Source organism: Cupressus sempervirens, chromosome 1, assembly GCF_028749045.1.
Source record: "Cupressus sempervirens isolate cs-2001-9-10 chromosome 1, ASM2874904v1, whole genome shotgun sequence".
NCBI classification, from domain to species: Eukaryota; Viridiplantae; Streptophyta; class Pinopsida; order Cupressales; family Cupressaceae; genus Cupressus; species Cupressus sempervirens.
In genome coordinates, this window is record NC_143118.1 from 218,740,434 (window position 1) to 218,764,251 (window position 23,818).

The 23,818-nt window shown below is 33.2% G+C and overlaps 1 pseudogene; it reads right to left on the minus strand.

The window, feature by feature from the left end:
- Positions 1-4,563: 4,563 nt before the first annotated feature.
- On the minus strand, positions 4,564-16,065 carry LOC149576932 (pre-mRNA-splicing factor ATP-dependent RNA helicase DEAH1-like; annotated as a pseudogene).
- Positions 16,066-23,818: the final 7,753 nt, after the last annotated feature.

The window sequence follows — 23,818 nt, forward strand, 5'->3', positions numbered from 1 at the left end:
TACTTCTTGTATTTTGATGCTTCTCCCTCTTTTCTTTCTCTCCCCCATTTATCACTTTCTTATGTCTCCCTTATTCTCTCATTCTTCCCAAAATATTTCTCCCCCTTTATCTTATTCTCCCCCTTTTTCACACTTATGTCAAATGGACTATACACTTATTGTATGTTTTTCTAGAAAAGACTTATGGACATCCAATATCATTTTGAGAGTTGCACCCAGTTCTCACATGCTACATTCAATGACTTGATTTGGATTGTTAGCTTGGCAGCAGGGTGAACTAGACCATGTAAGGTAGAAAGATTTGGGTCTTTCACTAGTAAATTTGGACTCAATTTTTGATGAATTTTGGTCAAAATTTTGACCCAGGTTAGTCAAAATTTTGACCAAACAATTTGTGGTAAACTATCTAGTCAAAATTTTGACCAATACATTCATCAAAAAAAATTAATTTTTGCTAGCTCTAATTTGTCATTGTTGGTCAAAATTTCCACCAATGTTTGGTCAAAAAAAAAATTAGAATTGGTGGAAATTTTAACCAATTCTTGGTAGAAAACTATCAAGAATTGGTTGAAATTTCCACCAATGTTTAGTCAAATTTATTTTATAATTGGTGGAAATTTTGACTAAGTCTTGGTTGAAAACTATCAAGAATTGGTCGAAATATAAATCAATGTTTGGTCAAAAAAATTATAATTGGTGGAAGTTTTGATCAATTCTTGGTAGAAAACTATCAAGAATTGGTCAAAATTTCCACCAATGTTTGGTCAAAAAAAATTTATGTTGTATCAAGAAATTGTTTCTTATCCAAGCCATTTAATTTGCAACCTTTTAAATCTTTGCAAAGATAAAGTTGGAGCAACAGAATTTTTCTTCTCAAAGGTGTCCTCTGATTGTAAAGCATCCATTCCATTATCTATTGAACAAATGGATGCTTTACAATTAGAGGACACCTTTCAGAAGAAAAATTCTCCTACTCCAACTTTATCTTTGTAGAGATTTAAAAGGTTGCAAATTAAATCGCTTGGGTAAGAAACAAGTGCTTGATGCAGCATGGAACAATTGGACATTTATGCATAGGGTGCCATCAATTATGTGAATGATGCAAATGCAGCCAAATTTTTTGGGGTCAAAGCAACCAATTTTTTGGGGTCAAAGCCATGAAGGATAGGGATATATTTGAATGAAGACTCTATATGCTTAGATTTCAATGGGCCACTGCCAATATACTTGACCAATTAGACCACAACTTGCTTGTTAATGGACTTGAAATAACATGTCATTTGATTCTCTTAGAATCGAAAGCATCTAGAATATAAAACCTTAGCTTTCAACTAAAGCTGGCACAGGCAATGTGTTTTCTAAAATTCCTGTATTTGGTTCTTTCAAAAGTGGTTGACCTCTTGATATGCCATTTTGACTCAATTTGTGAGTAGCACAAAGGTTTTTAGCTGATTCAACAAGATTCAACTCACTCTTTTTTTATCATGTATATTAATTATTGGATTGTGATAATGGAGATGTATGCCACAAAGAGGCAATAGTCTTAGCTCCACCTGTTGTCTCTAATACCATTACAAATTTACTTCCTCTACCAATTGTATTCCCACTTCCACTACCAACTGAAACTGATAGAGTATAAGTGTGCAGATTTCTCTATGTTAATGTGCTTGTATCTTGTATCTTGTCAACATTGTTAGACTTCCTATGCATGCATTTTCTCCTTGTTGAATTTATCTAAACATTGAAGGTTTAATATGTAGAAAATTTCTAATGCCTAGAAGTCTCTAATGCGGAAAGAACATTATCTAAGTTTTTGTTGAACCTAATTAAACACTTTGAAATATTGCCTCATCCTGATGATGAATTATGTAGTTTGATCTGAAACATTGACTCAAAAAAGTCCACACTATTTCAAGTTGTAAAAGGAGTGTGCTAATTAAAAATCAAATATTAAAAACGCCATCTAACCTACAACCAGTGAAGTGACCAAAAGGCTACAAGTCTTGTTTGTAAAGGATCTTTTTCTTCTTTATTAACAAAAATGAATCTACACTCTGCATACCAAAGCATTACATAAATCACTATAGTGCAATAATTGCATCCACATATTCCTGAATATAAAGCAACACCAACCATACATTTCTCTAAATGCATCTTAAAGTTCAATAACTAAAAAGAAATTATTTTCCGGTTAGTGACCTCAACTTCAGAATGTACATGAGATTGGTGTGTACTATTAAGGAGTTTTGCTTCCTTGTCAAAAAAATTGGCAAGGATGGACATGTATCTTCTTAAAATGTTGCATCTGAGAAGGAAGATTACTGACAGCCCCTTTTCTTCAAAATAAGCCAGAGCTTGTTTATTATATTCCATAGCACCCTACAATGAAGTAAGAACTAGAAAGATTAGCTTTAGATGAGCATGTTCTCTTTCTCCTCTGCACAACTCAAAATCACCCTAAGCCTAGAACATTAGGTAAAATTTATATGCACTTGAACATATATTTACAACAAAACAAATTGGAAAATAGAACTCTGAGAATAGTAAACCCTGACAAAGGAAAAACAATAAAATCATCATTCTGCAAAACAATTGCAAATAGAACTAATATAGAAAAATGTCATGATTTTATAGATAACGTATTACTCCTTCTAGAACCACCTTATAAAATCATTTATGCTCAACTTCAAGTCTCACCGGATCAAGATTATCCACTCAGACAATGTTGTTAGCAAATTTTTATGTGTCTCCATGATCACTTTAATAGGCTAGGCTTATTTTGGCTTAGTTGAAAAATGAAAATTGATATCTAAATGTGATTATTATCTATATGAATTTCTACTTAGTCTCTTTAATGTGCACAATATTATAAGTGGTTTCTTGTAGGTTATTCATCTCTCAACTGGCTCCAAGATTTCATTAGCAAGCATGGTTCACTACACTCATTGCACATTGTATATGCAAATTAAAGGCTAAAAAATGCTTAGGAATTGAGTCTATTGAATTTTTCTACTCCTTGTTAAACAAACTATTTTTCCTTCTATAGAATATCATCAATGCATCCTATTGGAATCATCCACAACAAATTGGATAGGACATAACTTATAAGTGAATAAATTGTAATGAATATATATATTTTAAGATTTGGCAGTGGCTAAAGAGAGCATATACAGTGATAAAATTGTAGACAATACATGTTCCCTTATTATGCAAATATACCCTAAAGAGACTAAACAAAATCACCAGTTGACCCACAAGGGAGCCTAGAATCATCTTAAAACAAACAGCTCATTCGTAGATTTGAAATAGCATTTTTTGCTACTAAAAAAGCATGCCAAGGTTTTGGATCTCTACAGTTTCATTCTGAGTGACTCACAAAGTGCACCTTGACATCACTGCTTCTAGATATACCAAAGTGAGGGTATCTCAAGGAAATTTGATAAACCTGACTATCAAAATGATGAAATTCTAATTGATTAAAAATATTTTTTAAAAAAAACTTTCAAAATAATGCTAACATGTATTCAATTATCAATACAGATATTGATGATATTTCTAACCATCAAGCAATGTTTCCATAGGGCAACATACTTGGAGCAAGTGATAAGTCATAGGAAACTTTGGCAGAGATTCACACTTGCATAGAATTGACCCATCCAAACATCAAACCCTAAGAAAGTATTTGAAAAATTGAATGAGAAGAATATTTTACAAGAAAATATATTTCAAAACAATAGTTCCCATGCTCCACTTAAATGCAAACATTGTAAGCTAACTAGCAAGCTCTATAGTTTTATCTCATTCAAGGCTTTAGTTCACTGCAAGAAATTTCACAATTATACATATCTTAAGCTATGTTCTTGGTTTTCAATTAATTGAAATTGTAAAATTAATATTACAAGTATTGAAAAATGTACTTTCATTTGAAAAAATGCATGCATGGAATGTTATGATTGAGTTGTGAGCAAATAAGGCTTCATTTGAAGATAATGTAAGTCAAATCAGCTATTAGGGATTTTGAAATCTAGTAGTTTGTTGTATCACCTTTAAATCATTTAAAATTTCATTCCAAAGTAGTCCTTCCCCTTTCTCTATCAAAGTTAGTTTTAGGTGATCTCAAGGGGAGCCAACCCATAATCTAGAAAGTCACTTTCATTATATGCAACCCACATGCTCAAAAATATTTCAATGTTTCATCAAATTGCCCAGATTTAAAGTTCCTCATCAAGATGCAATCCTTGTTACAACAAGCGACACACCAAAATATTTGAAAATAAAGTGTCATACTTGGTATGTTAGATTCAAAAGGGAGCACTAATTAAAGATAGAATCATATCTAAAAAGGCTAAATCATGTCAAAATTGGAAAAAAAAAATACATAGAAGTGAACAAAATCGGATATTCATAGAAGTGAAGGTAGCATTTTCTAATCAAATATCTATAGAATCTATGATCTATCCTGGTCAGCATTGGGTTTTTTTTCATTTAACATCAGTCAAATTTCTAAACCTTCATCCCACAACATTTGAACTCAAACAATCAGGAAGTTATTCAACTCATTTTTTAGGATATCATATGCATAAATATGTGAGGAATAAGAAATTTACTAACTTTAAATACCTTTAATAATGCTATATGTTATCCTACATTTCTTGTGTGTAAATTCATCCTAGCATTATCTGCAAGCACTTGCTTATTCTTTGGACGATAAAATATTGAGCTTCCCACTTACAGCATGGAAGCACTTGTGATGATCTCTTCTAAACATTTATATTTATCTAATGAGACTATAATTTTGGATAGCATAGGATCCAAGGGGAACTTTTCCATCCACCATCCTAATTTTGTTAACTCATCCTTGTCATTCAAGGAACCAAGAGCATAAAGCTACTTAAGTGCTCTTATTAATGTTTCTATTGGAGGAGGATCCATGAAATCAAAATTAATGAGGTCATGAATACCTAAAATTTTGAGCATGAACACAACATTAGATAAATTTGTCTATTGTATTTTTGGAATTGTATTTTCCTCTATTTCATTTTGATGTGGCCAAGCAGTGTACAACTGAAAGCATTTACCTAGTCTTGTTCTTCCTGCTCTACCTGATCTCTGCAAGGAAAATGCCTTTGAAATTGGAGTCACAATCAATGATTCCATTCCTAAATAGGGATTATAAGATTTCTATTTACAAAATCTAGGATCAATAACATACTTTATTCCATCTATAGTCAAAGAATTTTTAGCTATATTTGTTGCCAGTATAACTTTGCGGGCTCCTTCTACTATTGGTTCAAATATTTTTGCTTGCATATCTAATGGGATATTAGCATATATGGGACATATCATCATTTCAGATATTTTTTGGCCTAGACCCCTAGTCCTATGTTTTAAGATTTCTTCTGCTACTTCAATCTCTTCTTGCCCTATAAAAAATACAAGAACATCCCCTGACTATTATGTTACATGTATTTGTAACACATTCACAATAGCAACTTCCAAATAGTCTACTTCAAATGATTTTGTGTAATAGAGTTCAATTGGAAATCTCCTCCCTGGTATTTTTAAAATTGGAGCCATATCAATGTATTCACTAAACTTTTCAGAATCTAATGTTGCACTTGATATAAGTAGTTTTATATCTAGATGAAAATGAGCAATATCTTGCAAAATAGAGTAAAATTTATTTCAAGTCAGTTGTTCATGAAAGAATATCAAATCAGTGAGCATTACATTGAGTACATGACAAGTCCAAATTTCCTCCATTTATTATATTCTAAAAAAAATTGTACTTCTATATTTCATCTTTTGTATCAATAAATTAAAAATTCATATATAATCAACATACAAATGGTCACAACGAGACATAATAGCCAATTTCACTTACATTTACAAATATGTGTCTCACAATGATTATGATGTTGAATAATAGGAAATAATAGAAACTAACACATTAGTTTGGTGTGTGTGTGTGCGCGCGCGCGCGCGTGTGTGTGTGTGTGTGTGTGTGTGTGTGTGTGTGTGTGTGTGACAGAGAGAGAGAGAGGCGGGGCGGTAGAGAGAAAGAAGTGGAGGGGTGTTAGAATGTAAGACTATTGTTCAACACTAACCATGAACAAACATAAAAACAAAATAAAGGCTTGCACATACCAAAAAAACAATACCTTGACTAATCCAAATAATACATCTATGAAAATAGTTCTCTCATGAGCCTTGTCAACCATCATAACACTATAAAATATAGCATGCAGTTGAAAAAGACATTACTTTTGACAATATTTGGACAAACAAATATGTGACCTTCTGAAAAAAGTATGTGAAATATAGCATTCCTTCACATTCTAAAAAAACTTGTAGCTTGCTAGATCAAGTTCACCCAAGAATTCCTAGAGTAGCATCCCATCAGTCATGTATTTAAGAATTATTCTCTTAGATATGCGGTCTCCAAACCAAATTTCATAACCAACATATAAAATAATGCACACTAAACATTTCAAACCAAAAAATGATAGAATGCTCTTTCAGTTAGGCTACTAAGGACCTTAAAAGACATCATCCTCAGGCACATCAAATAGCAATCATAAATGACCTTTAAATCATTTAACATTTCATTCCAAAGTATTCCTTCCCCTTTTCTCTATCAAAGTTAGTTTTAGATGATCTCAAGGGAAGCCAACCCATAATCTAGAAAGTCATTTTCATTATATGCAACCCACAGGCTCAAAAATATTTCAATGTTTCATCAGATTGCCCAGATTTAAAGTTTCCCATCAAGATGCAATGCTTGTTACAAGCAGCACCACACCAAAGTATTTGAAAATAAAGTGTCATACTTGGTATGTTAGATTCAAAAGGGAGCACTAATCAAAGATAGAATCATATCTAAAAAGGTTCACATAACCCTTGATTAAATCAAACCAGTAAGGTTCACGTAATAAATAGAGATTTCATGTTCTAACATGTCCATTATATGGCATTCCACATATTGATTATAAAGTTCCTTTCATTAGTATTCTAAAGACAAATATGGTATTGAGGGAAGTATGGTACAAATTTAAAATATTACTTTAGCAATGATAAGCGAACATAATTTTATGGAGATAGATTTTAATCCAAGTGACATATAAGGTGAATGCAAGAATTAATTCATAAAGTGACTTAACGTTAATTAAAAATTATATACGGTCACAAGTAAATATGAAAACTAAAGAGAGGGAGAATTAAATGGGTTTTCTGGAAGCTTCCTTGGAGAATTATGAAAGGGCTTATTTGGAGCTCATTTGCAAATATTGGGCTTATTTTTATTTGTCTTGAGAAGCTTTAGAATATTGGCTTACATTTACAAGAAATCTAAGGATGGGAAACCTTGGAGTTTCTCGGTGATGTAGGCATAAACCCAAATCCATCTTTGGTGTCGATTTGTCTAAAAAATTCCATTGTGATTCATTATTAGATTATTGGAAGTTTAAACAAGAATTTTCTCTTAGGGGTATGATAGCTTCGATGACTAAAGTTTGGAAGGTAATGCCATGCTTTGGAAGGGCTTTATCATTATGTGATTGTTAGCATCTATCATCATTTGGATTTGTGTTTCAAACCTGACAAAATTTATATCAAACCTCACTTTAGAAGGGTTTGGATTTTTTTGAGCAATGGCTTGATAGAATTTCATTGCTAAGTTGTACAAAGAATTTGAGTGCTAACCTAGGAGACCTAGCACTAAACTTTCAAGGTGATTTAGGAAGCCATTTCAAACATTTGGGATAGCCTCATCCATGTTTCATGTCTATCATGAAATTAAAATTCATATTCAGAAACCAACATCCATACCTTGTTGATTTGTATTTTATGCATCATAAGATTGAAAGAAAACATCAGGTATGTCATTATATTAAAACACATTGAAATCAACAAGAAAACCTTGCTAAACAAAACTATATCAGATTTCTAATTTTAATTCCAGTCCATATATTTTTTGTCATTTCTTATGTTAAATGTTCCCATAATTGCTTCATTTCATGATAAAAACATAGTTGCATTGAGAACTCATAAAAACCAAACCAAAGAACTCAAAAAAAGAACACTCGGATGATTCAAACTAGAGATTAGAAAAATAGGGCAAAATAGGGATTTGAAACTACACTTTCTCTTAGTAGCACATTTGTGTCCTAGGGCCCAAGGCTCCTTGCAAGTGAAGAACTATTTCTTCCTTCTCAATGCATTCAATGCTTCAACATCCTATCTAGAAGATGTCTTCTTACTTTGATTTATATCCGTGTGAAAATATTTTATTTCCTTCTTTATTTGAAAGGGTTTTGATTAGAACTTACTTCTCAAAGCAATCAACTCCATCAGTCTTGCTTTCACCAAGGCTTGTTGTAATAATGGCAGATAAAAGCCTTAAACCATCCCCTAATGGGAACCATGATTTCTTCATTGAAAATAACTATCAATCTCCTCTCTATGACCAAGAGCCATCATCTAAAGTCTCTAAAATTATGTTGTGTATGTGTCTTGAGAACCATGTTGCTTAAGTTATGCCAATGCTCTAAAATGTAGTTTGAGATCTTTTTTATCAAACTTCTCGATGATTTTTTTGGTGAACACATCACATGTGGCAATTAAACATAACCCAAGGTAACTAGACCATGGTATAAGGACTCATGTGCTATTCCATCTTAGTGCAAAGTCGAAAACCTTACTGTTGTATATTGTAACATAAGCCTAAGAGCCAAATAGTTGTCTAGCTTCTAAAACCATGCTCTAGTTGTGCATTTGTCACTTATGTCAAACTAAGTTAAAGTAACCTTACCCAAGGCCTATTGAAAGTCTATTTGTACTGTTGGCACTCTGCTCAACTCTTCCACCTCTTTTCTTTATCTACTTCAAATAAGCACTCAAAGATAAAAGGTTTTTGATCTCATAAGAGTGTCATACTTTACATAAGCATGTCTCACCTCATCAAACAATGGGAATTGAACCTCTTGAACAACATGTACCTCTTCTCTATGAGTGAAAGAAGGTTATTGGGGTCTAGGAATGAAACCTGACACTTCTATGACTATGCATGACTATGCATCCATTATTACTTTGCTAGCTCATAGAACTAATCTCCCCAACATGAATGATGTTACCATGTATTGTCTGAACTCACTAGCATGTTTTGGTTGAACTTAGCAAGCATTTGAATATCATATTTAAGATTGCATCAAACTTTCTTTCACCTCATATTTTAGGACTAACTAAATGAGCCCTCCCCTTGTTTCTATCAGCAATGTCTATAGGTGGGCTATGATGAGAAAACCTTGTAGTAATGTCACTCCTACAAACCAAACCCCCTTGGATTGTTTGTTCATATGTAAATGGGTCTATTGCCTCTCCTCAAGTTTTATATTCTTTTTTCATCCCTCTAGTGCAGTACATCATCTAGTTGTTCCTTATGTTCAACATTTAGAATATAATTAGTGTTTGAAGAGATAAGCAATTCTTTCCACATTTTTTTAGTATCATAAAACTAAGCAATAATTTTTCTTGGTCTGGATCTTGAAAAAAATACTATAAATAAATACAAAAGCGCTGAAGTAAATGAAAACAATCTCTTCAATGTGAGGTCCATTCTTGGTATGGCTACTTGGTTAAAAAACATCATTGAAGCAATAAATGAGTAGCTTAATTGATTTTCTAGGGAAGGTGAATAAAAAAATTAAAAGGAAAAGCAAGATAATAAAAAGGAATTAATGGTAAAATTCTTTATGCAAAACTAGGACTAGATGAAATCCTAATTGCAAACCAAGTGAAAATTATAAATCCATTCATGATGAAAAGAGAAGAAAAAAGATCCAAATAGTTACTTCTTAATGCAAAACTAGGATGAGATGAAATCCTAATCGCAAACCAAGTAAAAAATATAAATCCATATCTGATGCAAAGGGAAGAATAAAGATCCAAACAGTCATTTCTTTATGCAAAACTAGGATGAGATGAAATCCTAATTGCAAACCAAGTGAAAAATATAAATTCATACCTGATGGAAAGGGAAGAACAACGATCCAAATAGTTATTTAGCTCAAAAGGAAAGAATCTGAAGAATAAAGAAAATTCAGGAAAACTTTTTAGGAATAAAGCATCTTATTGGTATCCAAGAAAGATGTATAGCTTGAAATTTTCAAAAAGTATTCAGTGTCAACCATAGAAAATAGAAAAATGAAAAGGTCTTATCAGTATTTATGTACATTCATATTTTATTTATGTACAAAAGTGTGACCAATTGACCCAATTTTAAGCAGAAAGATATGTTAAGAAAATTAATACAGAAATAATGTGATCAAAATTAAATCAAGGAATATGTTGATAGTTCTTTCAATATTCTCTCTGCAAAGTCCAATTTTTCTATTAAGTATGGTTCCTAAAATAGATTCAAAATAACATTTAAACAACAATAAAAGTTACCAATCTAAGATTGAAGCAAACAAAAATTGATCTTTAAAAGATGGCATTCATAATTCAAGTGAAACAAAAGCATCTTATTCAAGAGCTACCATTGAATCCAAATAGTCAGATAGAAGGAGTAGCCCTTCTAGTAAGAAGAGAAAAAGATTTCACAAATGCAAGGGCAATGTGAGATAACCAAACTACATGATCTAGCTAAGGTGTTAGACAAGGCAACTAAAACCAAACCACAAAGTTTGTCACTGACAAGGAAGGTGACCCCACCAAAACTCCTAGTCTCACTCTTGAAAGATGGCAACTAGTGGAATGGTAGGAAGAGGGTGTATACAGCTCTCACATGTATCAATGAGGAAAATAAAATCAGAAAATTCCAACATATCCTAGAGAAGACCAAGTGACAACCAAATAGGCCCGTTACAGTTCCAAAAGTTGACTTTGAAAACTGAGTCTTTCCTTGCGATGTGCTTATAATAATTAAATGTATACTCAATTAAATTAATTGATTAAGTGGTACAATGTTGGATATTGGCATAGTGATGAGGTTAGGAGCACATGATATTAGAGGCATTTCTTACTATGTCAAAGGTATAAATTTTAGTTCGTTTGATGTAGTTTTAAATTATAACAACAATCTATTATGGTTTGATATATTCTTTTATGCACCTTTGATGAAAATTCATCATTTTTTTGCAAAATCCACTTAGAGTTGGACAATTGTCCTTATATAACATGATGAGAGACATTTCTCAATTCAATTATAGGGAATGTGATAGTGTAGCCATTGTCATCTTCATGGAAGTGGGCACATATGCCTAAAACTATGGAAACCATGAAAATATAATGCTTAGAATTTGAGGGATATAAATGAATTGGAAAAAGAATGCACAATTTTACCTTCAAATTTAGCTTTAGCACTTTGGAGATTTACCCAAGCTTCAATTCTTGCTTCTTCTCCCTGGTACCTAGATTTGGAGTTAAACTATTTAAATAATTGCTCAAGATTTTTAATGTCCATAAGTCATTCATGGAAAAGAAAATCTATTTTATCCAAGCCATAATTAAATCGAACTCAAAACTATACGATTGAATTTCATAAAACTAGTGGGCTTTGAAAGTCTAGGCTCTAGATACAATCTCAAGCATTCAAAAATCCCAATATTTGAAAATCTTCAAGCAAAATTCCTCACAAATTTGAAAGAACACCTTGGAGATCATTGTCTAGCATTGCTAATCTTCTTAACTTCTAGGAGATCTGGATTCATCTGTGGATTATATATTATTCTTTCAAAGTTAATGTTTATGGTAAGTTGCCATATATAGACAAGAAAATAGGCAAATGATCAATGTGTTTTCTATCCAACACTTTGGATGCAAATTTAACCATACTGTTAGACCTTGGTCACACATTTAACCATACTATCATGCTTTGGTGTTAGCCCAAAAAATCCTCATTTCAAATGATTTCAAAAGAAAGAAAGTGTATGCTATGCATTAACCAAGTTTCATATTGAAGATGATAAAACTAAAAGCATATAAAGCTTCAGTTGTATCATCAATCTTCAAGATTTTGATTCAGATTAGTTGTGCAGTACTCTACTTACACATAAAATGAACAATTCATACCAATTTTATATTTATACTTTTGGAGATTCAAAAGTGAAATTATTAAATTATATTTATTTGTAAAATATCTTAATTTGCATTTAACTATTAAAATATTTATAAGCTCTACTATTAGCTCAATTTGGGTATCATTGCATGAATCTTTGAGACCTAAGATTGGAAGGAATGGTTCCTTCTTCACAAAACTTTAAAAAATTACAAAAATAATGTCTACTTCCTACAGTATTGACTATCAAAAAATGAAGTTATTCAAGATGACTCTATGTTTGTTTTAAATTTTAGGATTTTCCCACCTCTTCATATCCCTTCATCTTTATGCATTCAACCAAATTGTGTGGTCTACTAAAAAGTCCATCGATTGTGAAGTGTAGCCTTGTGCTACTAAAATAAATCTTAATGTTTGTCTTGGTTCGATTAGAGGTCAAGGGACTTCCAAGCAATGTTTTCACGATTGAAGCTTCCAACAGAAAGATGTAATAAGTAAAGAAACACTACTCTAGAAAATAGTTACCTGTTATAGGTCTTGTATCATTTAGATTCTTCCCAGGTCATAACTCTAGCTTCAAGAATACTTCTCTTGATGTCACTAATGTCAAAATGCCTCAAGATTTTTGAGACATCTTCTTCCTCTTCTTCCGTTGAACTCCAATTGAAAATTATTTTATCAATAAAAGTATATTGAAAACCTAATTGCAGGCTTTGAAGCTCTAATTAAGAAAAATGACATGTTTCCAATGTCAATGCCAGAACCATGTACAAGTCCATAATGACTGGAACTGAGTATTGTCCTTCACAAGGGGGGAAATGTGTGTATAGTTTGTGCATTAATGAAACTATTTATGACCACTTAGTACCAAGATTGACATGCATAGAATTTCATTTTAAATTTAAGTTGTTTAAAGAAACCCTAGCATCAAATAGGCATTGGTGAATACCCCATTAGTCTATGAAATCACACCAGACATGGTTGGACTGACATGACCACCACATTTTTAAGACATTATAGAAACTCTCAGCCTACATCATGCATATTGAGCTTAGAACACCAAAACAAAAATAACCTACTGAAGCATCTTATTGAATTGTATATTGCCAAACATTTGTTGTTGTAGAATCTTATTCCCCTATTGTCTCCTTGACTTGGCATGAAGTGCATGTCGAGAATCCATGAAGTAGGTTACCCTCTCTATGTTGTCTACCTAGCTTGTTACTAGAGCTATCGCTCCCACGGTTAGCAAAAAATAATCAATCAATCAATATTTCTCAACAAGGTGAAATTGGATGAGGTCCAGCTAAACAAGGTGAAATGGAGGTGAAGAATTCAAACATAATGCAATCTAGATACATAAAAATAAAGAATGGTTGATAATTATGACATTATATTCAAACATAAGTGCATGTCAATTGGAATAGTATAGGGATGGACGATCTTATAGGAGTCCTAATGATTCACCTCTATGACCACCACCTATATCCAATGAGTTTTAAGTGTTCCATTTATTATCATGAGAAATAGATTTGTGTGAATCACTACTCACCAAGAATGAGTCAATGAATTTAATTCAAAAAATACATAGTTAAATCTTAATAGCAATATCAGAACACTTTGACTTATTTAAAAAAACTACATAGTTAAATCCTAATAGCAATTCTTGAACACGCCAACTGGTATCATTTGATTTGAAAGGAGACTAGATCTGGTGACTTGAGGCATATAATAGGAAAATTAGGTCTCTAGTCCATCTACCAAGAAAGCATGATAATAATGACTATTTTCATATTAAATTGTCCCTATTTTTTTATGGATTGTGTGAACTCTTACTCAAATTTTACTCTTTATCAATGTGATCCAAACTATTCTTAGAAAAAATTCAAACAATTTAATCTACGAATTGGGAAATCTAATTAGTTTGCAACCTTAGAAATTTTGAGTGACTGATAGGATATTGGCCTTGAGTAAGATACTCCTTTGCATCTACTTCACGAAGAGTTGATGCATTTGAAGGAACATGCACTTTCCAATTTTGAATCATCCTAACATTTACTTTTTCCATTCGCTGAAATGGGCTACCTGAGATGGATTTGTATTTGTAGATTGGTGTTCCTACCATGAACACTGCATAGGATAGTATGAGCTCCTCAATTTTTTGGCCATGAAGTTTTCTTGGGATCCTCACATGCTCGTCTTCCAACAAGAAAGTGAGGGAAGCTTGAGTGAACCTTCCTTCTGGTAATGTAGATGTCAAAGAGAGGAAAGCCTAGGTAGGAAACCAAATTTATGAAGAATGGGTTTTTTTGACCCTATTTTTTTATGACCTGAGTTGGTTGAAATTTAAACCAACTTAGGAAAACTTAGGACATTTTCCACCAACACGGGGATGAAAACCAAAAATAAGATGAAATCATAGCTTTGGTCAAAAATTTTGGTAGAAAAATAAGTGCAAAATTTCTTCATTAAGGTTTCGACATAGCCTAGCTCCTTCTACAGAATTTCCATATGGGGGGTGAGAGTGCCCTAGATGCTAGTCATTTTGGCCCTTTGGCCTCATCTAGTGTAAATATAGCTAATTGACTTTGGATTTAAAGCAATGTTCTAAAGTTCTCCTCACTCAAATTTGGATTCATTGGTAGTTTTGCACCTGACATAGTAATTTGGCTCTCCAAACTCAGAATGTGACTTCTATCTCTTGGGTGAAGAGTGATGGATTGCACAATTTAGTGTACAATGAGAATATGTTCTCAAGTATCTTCTTCACATCCTCAACCTTAGTTGCTAATGCAACTTGTGTTAGTGCTATGTACCTAATATCTTTTCATTCACTTTGTTTTGGAATTTATTTTCTGACCATTCAAGTAATTTTGCATTAGTATCTAGGTCTTCATTACTAACCTTCTCCACTATATCTATCAATTATTCCATTAGTAGCTTGGTCTCATTTGGATTTAGAAAACTAAATGCATCTAAAAAGATGTCCTTAATATCTTGTAGTGCCTACTTTTTCCTGTGCTCCCTTCTAAGCATTTCTCGATGTTTTTTCCTTGCTAGGGCTTGTTGTAGTATGCCCATCTATTCTATGGTCATTGTATCGTAATCATATTTTGAAAAAATGATTTCTTAATCAAGGCTCACATCTCCATATTGAATTACTTTGTTAGCCTTTGATGAACTTAAGCTCAACACTGAGATCTACAATGGATTAGCATCAGTGCTCAGCTTCTGAGGAGTATGACTTGATGGAGTGCCAAATATTGGTAAGGTTACTAGGGCTTGGATAGTTGTTTTTTCCTTCAATTGTGGTATCTTCTCACTCTCTTTAGGCTTGCCCTATTCTACCACAATGACCTAACTTACATGTTGACCTTATATTGTAGGTGTAGATAAGTCTATCTGATCTATTTCTTGTTGTTCTACAATAGCAACTTGTGCTTCCACTATTCTCTTTTCTACTGTATCAATCTTGGTGATTGTATCAACCTTGTCTAATATGGCTTCTGGTATCTTGACCAAAGGTTGTACATTAGTGACTTGAGGGATGATAGAAGGTGGTTCTTGTGGATTCACATTTTCCCTTTTAGTATCAGTCATTGATTTTTGTAGCTCATCTACACTTACCAAAATAGGATTGTCACAATGTTTGGCCTATAGTGTAGACTTATCTAATATCTTCTTCAAATAATCCTCTATAAGGGGATTGATTTTTTGAGCTAATAGACCAAAAACATACTTAATATTTATTTTCTTAGTAGATCCTTAAAAGTTATTTTCTCAGTACTCTCCCTTGTAACATGTTGAGGACTGATACTCGACAATTGTGTGTCTTGCACACTCTGTTCTTCTTTATGCTCTTCCTTAGCTATTTCCTTGTCATATATTATCATTTATGTTCCTCCCTCAATAGTACCTTCATTCTTATCATCTTCTTCAGCATCCTTGACCTCAATGGGTTCTTCCTCACCTTCCTTTTTTGTAGTTAACCCATAACTAAGTTTCCACATCTAAGTGGTCTTCTTAACAACATCCTCAATATTATTTTTCAAAATGATGAAGGCTCTCTATTTAGGTACAAACCTAACTACATGTTTCTTTACAGCCTTAGAAATCTATGCCTTAGTAAGTTTAGGCATCACTTGAGCTAGAGATGTTTCTCTAATCTGTCTCTCCAAGTTTAGGCAATAGTGTCATTTTTGCTCAACTCTATCATATAGACTCTAAGGCATTGAGTTGGCAAGTTCTAGTAGAGTTGTCTTGAATTTTTCCATCATGGCATATATGGCCTCCTTCACTTGATTTTTCTCTACTTTGCCCAAATTATCAAAATCAACATGACTAAATCCTAATAAGTCTACACTATTCTTAACATTTTCACATAAATTTTCAAGATCCAACAAAGGATTGTGACTCACCACCTTAAATTGGTTGTTGTCATCTAATTTTTTTTTCTCTTCATCTAACTTGGCTTGTGCTACATACTTCATTCTTTGTCTCTTATGCTCTTGACCTCCTTGCTCTGTTGGTTTGGTCTTTTCCTTGGCCTTTTGAGTTGTTTCACATGTACTAGCTCTTCTAGTAGGTACAATGGGCTTGGGCTGACTTTGCTTGGCTACCTTCTTAGCTTTCCTCACTCATTGGACCTTAGCTTTCCTCTTCTTTAGCTCGGTCGGAGTAGGTGCTTCCTCAGCTTCTTCTCCCTTGGCACCTTCAATCTCATCCTCTTCTTGATCTTCTTTCATACCTTTTGTCAAAGCTAGTGGTTCATGTGTATAAGATTCTTCTTCCTCTTCATCCTCTTCTTCTTCTTCTTCTTCCTGCTCAACACCCTCTCTAAATTTGGCTTTCAATTTCTTCAGTATCTTCTCCTTTTTCTTCATGGCAGAGGTAGTCTTCAATTCCATGGAAATTTTGGACTTTACCATCTCATAGTTTCCAAATATATTTGAACTTTTATCTATCTCTTCTGTAAGTAATGTAGTAATGGTTGCAAAGGCTTCATCCACATTAATTTTATAACCTAAGGGTTCAACCATCTCACCTTTGGTGTGGCAGCTTGTACATAAGTATATTCATCATCCACTAGAAAAGATACATCATCATAGTGTTTCTCTACTAGTGATACTGGTATTCTCAATCTTTCCTTCATTGACTTCTTGAAGTCTTCAAATTAACTTGTCATCGAGGATTCAAAATTCTCTCATAACTATCCATTGTATTCACCAATTTGTACTACTACTAATCTGGTGTTTTTCCATCCCATAGTGCCAAATGAAGGGAATGTGCTTTGCACATAAAATAATATACAAATCAATATAGAACTAAATTTGCATTGTGCACTCTTAGTATTTTTTATTGCTCCAAGGTTCTCCATCAATTGTTGCAATTGTAGTTGTGCTAGATCATATGTGTGATCTTTCTTGACAATTTTGTATCCTACATCTATAGCTATACTGGGCACACTATTCAATCTACTAGATTGGTAAAACTTGTGTGAAATTTCCCTTATAGCAAAGTCAATCAATAGATCAATAATTGTATCAATTGTCATGCCTCTTTTGTTCCAAATAGCTCCAGTGTTCTTCTCAATCACCTCCTTTGAATCACTTCTAAGTGTCTTAGGCCAATCTAGGGTTGGGTAACTAGTAACCCTATGAATTATTCTGTTAGTAATTTTGATAGGTCAATTGCCCAGCCATAATGAACCATCATGAATTCGGCTAAGCACTATCCTAATCCATTTTATCTTAAACAAATTTGGAAAATCTAAGGCTTGTGTCAATCCCTTCCTCTCAATGATTTTGAACTCTCCTTTCAAAATTTCATTACAATAGAGTCTACCATATGCTTCCCTAATCATCATATCACCAATTCTACCAATTTTACAGTTATAGCATTTTCTTACATCTTGTACCATGAACATTCAGTGGAATCATTGACAATGCACTAGAAGGGTCTTGCTTTTAAGAAATTTCAAGAATAGCTTTGAAAATGGGTTGCTTGACCTCATTACTCACTAACTAAACATTCAAAACTTCCTTCCCCTCTACATTCTTCGAACTTGATGCCATAATGTGAAACTAGGTTTTACAAAATTTAAACTATGTAGCTTAGCTCTTGATAAATACCTTATGAAATATGATGAACCAGTGCAAAATTGCTACTCAAATCTTCCATAACTACTTTGAATGGATTTCTAGATCACCTTCTACTCTGCTTGCTCTTTCTCGAATTTGAAGTGATGAAAAATGAGCTAAAATCAATCAAATACACTTTGAAAATCTTGCAATAAATGTTGAGTGCTTACACAACTGTAAGCTTGGCATCAACCAATTTAGGCTCACTCAGCATCCATTAACATTTCAATCACTTGATAGCCACTAAGAGTTCAGCATCAACTAGCCAGACTATTAGCTTGGTATCTTCTAGCATTTCACTTGGCACACATATTAAATATTTCATGCTTAGCAACAACATGAAAAACTTAAAGATTTATCTTGGATTTCTAATAAAATCTTGCATCTTTATTCATGTTAATGTAATCTTTTCATAGCTAAGTCATTTTGGAACTAATGTATGGTATAACCTTTAAGTATCAGTCCCACATACCTCTTGATTGCCTAGTTTGATGAGGTGTGATCATCTGACCCATTCGGTGAAGTAATCCCTTCTCTATTTGATGTACTAAAATCATCCTTTCTCTTCCATGTCTTTCTCATTTCATCTCTAATGTGTTTAGCATATGCCTTGCCTTTTCCTTTATCAAATTCACAACTTGGTGTCTTTGACCTTGTTGAACAATACCTACTAATGTGACCAATTTTCAAATAGCTAAAACATGTGGTTTGGCTCAACCACCTTTGGTCGTTACTTTTGAAGTGTGTCCTAATACAATTCTCAAAAACATGTCCATATTCTTGACAATAATGACAATTATACCTTGTATTATAATTCAAGTTATAATATTTTCCATTGTTCCTTACCTTTGTTTACTTGTTTGATGACCACATAGGTTTGGATCTACACTCAAAAGCTCTATGTCCATACTTCTAACACTTGTGTGCCTGATGGCCTTGCTTTTTGCACTTATGGTAGTGAACCATGTTCTTAAGCTTGAAGTTTTGATTTGTAGACTTGTTTCTACATACATTAGTAGTATGTCCTTTCTTACCACAATTATGACAAGTGGGTTTGGAGTTCTTAGCTTTGTTGTTCCTTTCTTCTACACTTTTAGATGACTCACCTTCTTTATTGATTGTGTATCCTAGTCTAGATGTATCATTATTAGATCTAGGGGATCTCAATAGTTGCTTAGAGTATTTGATGGCTTCATTTGGTTTGTTGAAATTTTCAGAAAATTCCTTTTCCTTCTTTAGGTCATTTTGCAATTGTTCATTACATAATTTTAAAGTTGTTATATCAATGTCCTTGACATTCAATTCATAGTTGGCATTCATCATTTGACTTAGAGTATCTAATTGCATGTTGAAAATCTTGTTTAGTTCTAATGATTTATTTTCCAAACTATTGGCTAAAACTCTTTTGTCTTCTTCAATCATAGCTTTTTTGTCCATAGCTTTCTTCTTCTATTCAGTCACCTCACATAGCAGTATAGCTTGTGATTCTTGCTATAACTTGAGATTTCTAATTTTCTCAGCTTGAGCTCTATTATTTTCCATTAGATCTACAACTGGTGCATCTAATTCATTGGATTCTCCATCTGAAAATAACTTAGTAGTTCCTATCTCTCTGTATTGTATGTTATTCTCCACAATAGCAATTTTCTTCCTTCTCTTCAAGAATTTCTTTAGTTCTTCTCTTGCTTCGTTTAGTTGATTTAGAATGAGATGTATTTCAATCTCTTGGTTCTCAATAGTCTTTCCAAACTTGTAGACTTCCATTTCAAGATCTTCCTCAAAGCTACAAAGCTTCTCTATCAGAGAACTAGGCTCTAATACCAATTGTTGGAATTACAATAGAAAAGGTAAACTTCTAGGGGGAGGTGAATCAGTAGTTTAAACTTGGACCCATAAAAATTTCACCACACATCCATCTCATACATTTCAATGAGTAAACTAAAATAACATGTAAAGCACATACATCTAAATCATGTAAAACATATAAGAAATCACACACATATGATACCATATATAATTACCTAGAAACCCTCCAAGTAAGAAGGTAAAACTGGGGTGAGGATGACACCCACAAATCTTCACTACTACAATAATAAAGTATATCCAATGAAGGTTACAATATTTTGATCATGAGACATGATCTATCCTGTGAAAGCTATGCCCTATTAAAGGTTTACAAAGACTATTAGGTCTCACCTTGTTAGAAGATTTCAACACCCTTTTAGAAGTGTGCCTTGCTAAAGGACTTTAACTCACAACTAAGTAAGAACCCTATTAAAGGATTTCATACAGCCTGTTAGGACTACTCTATTAAGAGATTTTGACTAAAATCACATATTAGAATGTCTCATCTTTGATCCTATGGTTAGAACTTGATCACTTGATAATAGATCACCTCTAAAAAATGTCTTCTTGATCCTTCTTGATCAAATGTCTCTTTTTTGTATCCTTTTCTCTATTTGTTGTTCTTCTCTAACTGATTTTGCAATGTAATTTCACTTCATAACTTCTAAGCCACCATGAATGCTCTATTTTTGTATGAAAACTATTCTCTTCACTCCTGCACCTTACACACTCACTAAAGAGTTTAGGATTTTTCCTCCTTATGAAGAATTAGGTGACTTAGGGTTAGGTATGAATCTATGGCTAAGATTCATCTATTTTGTCACTTAATCCTTCCCATTTTGTGATTGGCTACATGTAATTGCATAGGGAATCTAGCTTGAGATTCATTCTTATCTCCAAAATATTGAAATTTAATCTTAACTCAATCAAAAATAGTTTACATAGTTATTTGTGCCTTTACAAACAAATATGTCAAAACTGTCTTACTTAGCATTTGAAATCTTTGATGCTTAGCATAAACTAATCTTTATACTATGATTTAGCACCTGTATTGCTCAACATCCACTATTCACTTGGCTTCTGTGTCACTCAGTATATATTGTCTTCTTGACACTTGAGTGGCTTGACACATGAGTAGCTCGGTACTCACTATGACTTGACATGGTCTAATATATACATGTTGTGCTTGACATGCACAACTTGTTTGGCATAAATTAGGTGTTAGATTGTGATGACTAATCAAGAAAGTATTGTACATACTTCATAAATTTTTTGGGGCTCAGGGTCCGAAAAAAATATTTGGGCCCTATTTTATCAAGATTTTGGGCCGACATGTAATTATTAATTATAACCCTAAAGCAATAAAAATACTTGTATAAAAGAGCTTAGGGTTAGGGATTGTTTTATAATTATGATGCAAAATTGGTTCTTGCGACAGTATTGAGTTGTATGTGATTACGGATTGTAATCAGGTTGTATTTACTAGATCATAATAATATTGGACTCATTGTTTGGTGGACATAGCCTAAGGATTGGATGAACCACATTAAATCTTGGTGTCTTGTGTTCTTTTCTGTGTGATCTTTTTTTTTTTGTTATTGGTTATATTTGCATGTAATTGTTATCTCTATCTGTGGTTTAATCTTAACAAGTGGTAGCAGACCGAGGTTTTTTTTTTTAATTATCCTCTGCCAAAAAGTCTCACAGTTAAGTGGGAGTCTCATGGTTGAGTGGGAGCGATGGTAGATGAGGGTAAGTTGAGGGTTGATAGGTTTAATGGGAAAAACTTTCAATTATGGAAGATACAAATGGAAGACTATCTATATCAGAAGGATTTATAGAAGCCATTAGAAGGCAAAGCCAAGAATCAAGGATCTATGTCAAATGATGAATGGGATCTTTTAGATAGAAAGGTACTCAGAAGTATTTGGTTATGCCTAGCACCATCAGTGGCATTTAATATTACAAAAGTGAAGACGATAGAAGAATTAATGCAAAACCTAGCAAAACTATATGAAAAGCCCTCCACTTCAAACAAGGTATTTCTCATGAAGCATTTATTTAATATGAAAATGGCAAAAGATGGATTTGTTTCAAATCATTTAAATGAGTTTAATACTATTACTAGTTAGTTATCTTCTGTGGGTGTCAATTTTGATGAAGAAATTAGGGCTCTCTTGATTTTGTGTTCTTTGCCTAAAAGTTGGAATGGCTTGGTAATGGCTGTGAGTAATTATGTTCCTAGATCTAGTACCCTAAAATATGATGATGTGATTTGTGTTGTTTTGAGTGAGGAAACTCATAGGAAAATCTCAGGTGAATCTACATCAGGAAGTTCTTTGAATGCACAGAGCAGGGGCAGAATGATTGAGAGAGGAAGTAATTTTAGAAATCATGGGAAATCAAGAGGAAATTCAAAGGGAAGGAGGTCTCGATCAAAGGGACCAAATGACTGCTAGTATTGTGGGAAAGTAGGGCACAAAAAGAAATATTTTTGGAATTGAAAGAAAAATGAAGGAGATAAACTAGATGGAGACAAGGAGGCAAATGTGGTAAATAACAAATCCAAAGAGGGTGTTTTGCTTCTATCTTTAGAAAGTGTTGATGATTCATGGATTTTAGATTCTGGTGCTTCATTTCATGCTACACCTCATAGACGTTATTTCATTGATTATGTCCAAGGGGATTTTAGACTTGTTTATTTGGGGGATAATGAAACCTATTAGATTGTTGGTAAGGGAAAAGTTAAGATTAAGTTGCAAAATGGGAATCATTGGCTACTACATGAGGTAAGATATATTCCAAGGCTGAGTAGGAATTTAATTTCAGTAGGGCAACTTGGTGATGAGGGTTGTGTAGTTACTTTTAATGATAAAAATTGGAAGGTTTCAAGAGGTTCAGTTGTAGTAGCAAAAGGTGTGAAAGTAGGCACCTTATATTTTTTTATAGGTCATATTGTTCATTCTACTTTAATTGTTTCAAAGAAAAATGAATGTTTAGGAATAATCGATGCAGTTCAGCAGGAAGAACAAATAGCTTCTGTAAATTCTGATACAACGTTGTGGCACAACAGACTTGGGCACATGAGTAAGAAAGGTATGAAAGCACTTCATTCAAAGAAAGTTTAACCACGTCTAAAATGTGTTAATATGGATTTCTATGAAAGTTGTGTGTATGGAAAACAAAAGAGAGTGAGCTTTGCAAAGACTAGGAAGGAAAAAAAAAAGGAGAAATTAGAGCATATGCATACTGATGTATGGGGACCAGCTCAAGTATCTTCCCTTGGTGGCTCATTATTATGTTACATTCATTGATGATGCAACTAGAAAAGTATGGGTTTATTTCCTTAGACAGAAATCTGATGTATTTCAAACTTTTAAGAAATGGAAATGCTTGATTGAAAATGACACTGGTAAGAAATTAAAATGTCTCAAATCTAATAATGGTGGTGAGTATTGCAATCATGAATTTGAAGATTATTGCTCCACTAATGGTATTCATAGACAAAAAACTATTCCAAGGACTCCATAGGAAAATGGAGTGGTTGAATACATGAATAGGACTATAATGGAACATGCAAGGAGCATGAGGTTGCATGTTAGGTTTCCCTTACACATGTGGGCAGAGGCTATCAATACTGCTATATATTTGATTAATAGAGGTCCCTCTACTCCTTTGGGTTATGATATTTTAGAGGAAGCATGGACTAGTAAGAAGGTGAGTTATTCTTTTCTCAAGACCTTCAGTTGTGAATCATTTGCTCACATAGATTCTGAAA